Consider the following 3,526-nt stretch of genomic DNA (forward strand, 5'->3'; position numbering starts at 1 on the left):
GGTACTCAAAAATTGGAATGGTATCGCATCCAATTCAATCATCAGTTTTAGTCATTTCGCCAAGTCAAATTCATGTCATATTCACCTTCAAAATCATTCAATGGAAATGACTCATCATTCCAAGGTTTTTCAACATCATCATTTCTTAAACACATGTTCCCATCTAGAGTAGTCATTTTTAGTTTAGCACTAGCATCTAGGTATGAGGGGTGCTAAATACTTGGCTTTGCTTCTAGGCTAATTTTGATACTCTTGTGCTAATCCAATACTATCCAAGTGAATCATAAATCAAAAATTACTTTGATAAAACAAAAGTAAATAAAACTTGTAAAGTAAAACTGGGAAGTAGGATCATAAACATTAAGTAAATGGGTAATGCTTTGCTCATGGTGAGCTTTGCACTTTGCAAGAGTATTATCTTGCCTTGGTTGGGGAATTGGTCAAAGTGGTCTTCTTCTCCTTGGAAGTAGACTTCCTCCTCCTCTTGGTACTCCTCGGTACTAGCGTCTAAAATACGAATACGGGGTACACAATCATCATACCAAACTAATTTACTAAACTAGGCACACTCATGATCTACACACTTTAATCTAGCATCACACATTACTATTTAGTTGGTGGGGGTGTTCTTCTTATTATTTAAGAAAAATAATTTCCTCTCATACTAATCTTAAATGTTACTTTTAATTATTCAGAGAAATAATTTCCTCTCATTATCTTATTAAGGTTTAATTTCTCTCATGCATAATATGTGACCTAGGTTGACCCAAGTCAACCTCTTCACACTTACCCTTTTGAGAAAATGATTTAAATGAGGTGAGCACCTCATACCATTTAATTCTAGCATGGCTAATATTTAATATCACCACCCATTTCTATGAGACCTAATTGACCAGAGTCTCTACCTCATTTGGAATTGGTGGTGACAAGATTTAAATGAGAGAAACACTCCCATAAGATTTCTTAATAGTTTTGGACAATATCTTTGACTAGAAATAGCCATAAAGTCATTTAATTCAACTAGGCCATGATCATTCAAAGTAAGCATGGCATATTTTTGGATAAACAATTAGTATAAGTTAAATGTGAATTATAGGAGTTGAAATTAATTGAAAAGCATTTATGGTTGATTTTTAAGAATTATTCTAAGGCAGAAAAGTCCCTGCCTTGTTTATTTTGTCACTTTAATTCTACAACAGATCTAGGGTTCAAACCAGTGGAATTGTGTAGATAATTTCATAAGGTTTCCAAATATATAAAATTTGAAAAATTTGGCCTAGTAGATTTCTCCCTATTAAATTTCAAAGTTTACATCAGATTGGGGTATTTCTCTATTTTTCAAATGGGATTTGAATTTGTGGGCTGGCGGGAGATTTAACGGGCTAGGCAGAGAGAGAAGGAGATGGGCTGGCCCAGCTTCGCAGCGGGCCAGCTGACAAGGTGGGATCCACCTATCAGTGGGGTTTCTCCAGCGAAACGGTACGCGGAAGGAGGGCCGTGCGATTAGAAGGGGATCGCACGGTGGAGGAGCGTCGTCGTCGACGACGAGAAGTGCACTCACTGGCGGCGGCGGTAGGGGGTCGGAGCGGCCGTCGGAGCTCCGGCGAGCGTCGGAGTGGTGCGCCGCGTCGTTGTCGAGGACGAGGATCTCCCTGGTAGCAGCGGCGTGTCCTGGGGTGGCCTCCTGCTCCGGCGAACTCCGTGTACTGGCGGCGGCGGCGAGCTTGCGATTGGGACGGTGTGGTGGCTAATAGATGAAATTGAGGTGGCGAGGAGTGCTGTGAGGATGAGAGGAAGACGTTGGCGTGCTCAGATCAGTGGGAGAGGTCCTCCTTTTATAGGAGCGGGAGGTGGCCGAAGGGCGGAGCTAGGGTCGTCGACGGCGTCGTCATTCCAGGGCGGCGAAGAGGCAAGGCATGGGCGCGTCGTGTTGCTGTTGCACTGGCGAAGCTGATGCGCGTGATCGTGGCTCTGGCGAGGCTCCGCAGCGATGGTGCTCTTGATGGGAGTGCTCAGGCCATGGCGGACGGTCGTGGACGCGCTCGTCACCTGCGGCGTTCCCGCGGGCAAGTGGCCGTGTCCAGGCGATGCAGGGTGAGGTGAGGCGTTGACTGGCGGTGAGAGAGAGAGCAGAGGTGACGCGAGGGCGCGGGACGGCTGACGCTCTGGCGCGTCCAGAGTTGGCGCCATGCGCGCTCTGGCGCGTGCATGGGCATACCTGGGCGCGTCGGGGCACGGCGTTTTCTGCCCGTTGCAGTGCGAGTCTTGGTCGTGGCTTGGTCTGGGCATGCTCAGTTGAGTGAGACGGAGTGGTGTGACATGGCAGGGCTTGCTGGAATTGACCAGAGAGGGAGAGAGCGTGAGGGTGGCATGACATGCCACGGCATGGCATGGTTTGATTTATTTGATCAAACATTGACCAGTGCAAGTGGTGGTACTGGTGTGGTGAGGCGAGAGGAGGCTCCAGGAGTGCAGGGGTGGCCAGAGTTGGACCAAGTCCAAGGTGAAAAATCAGTATGGGCAACAATCTTTACTCTGCCTGCAAGGTGTTTGTTGTAATGCCCGCAAGAAAATTAATTTCGAATTTTGAAAATATTTTTGGTGAAGTGCAATTATATATTAAAGGTAGTATATTGGTGGTGATGGTGATCAAAATGGTGTAGGTTTGCAAAATCACATATGTCATATGATCTTGTATTTGTTTCAAAGTCCCTACTTTGCTTGCTTGCCATTTGAATTTGAGGCAGAGTTTGAGGTGGGTCCCTTGGGCAAAGTTGTAGTCCTTGATGAGATCTTGGAAGAGGTACAAAGAGTTGGCCAAGTGTAGAAAGAGAAAATTGAAAACCAGGGGCTCAAAGTGGGTATCTTGCTGAAATTGTCTCACATGACCATAATCACATGTGATCACAAATTTGATTCAAATTTGATTTGAATTGAGTTTGGTTGTTTCCAAAAGTGTTAATAAGTGTTTAGTATCCATTTACAACTAATGGTGCCAACCAAATTGGTCTAGTTAAAGATTTGTAAAAATGGCATAGGCCATATGTGTGTGTGAATTTGATTTTTAGAATTTCTTTTCTATTTTATTTTTATTTGACTATGGATGATCAAATGATCATTGTTAGGGTTTTAGAGTGAGAGTAAACACATAAGCAAGCATCATGGTAAAGCACACTCAAATAAATTAATAAGGTGAGCTATATGCATAGTCCTATATGATGAGAAAAAGTTTTTGTTGGCTCTGATTTTTGGATTCTTGAATTCTCTCTCTTGTTCCTTTTATTGAAACTTGGGATGTTACAAACCCTTCCCCCTTACAAAAGATCTCGTCCCGAGATCTAGAGAAAACTAGGTACTAAAAAGATCTGGGTATTCCTTCTTCATGTCTTCCTCGCGTTCCCAAGTTGCTTCTTCTTCGGTGTGATTACTCCATTGTATCTTCAGGAACTTGATACTTCTGGTGCGAGTGGTCCTGAATGCTTCTTCAAGGATGCGAATAGGCACTTCGCGGTAGGTTAGATCCTTG

This window comes from Lolium perenne, chromosome 3 (genome assembly GCF_019359855.2).
Source record: "Lolium perenne isolate Kyuss_39 chromosome 3, Kyuss_2.0, whole genome shotgun sequence".
Taxonomy (NCBI): Eukaryota; Viridiplantae; Streptophyta; class Magnoliopsida; order Poales; family Poaceae; genus Lolium; species Lolium perenne.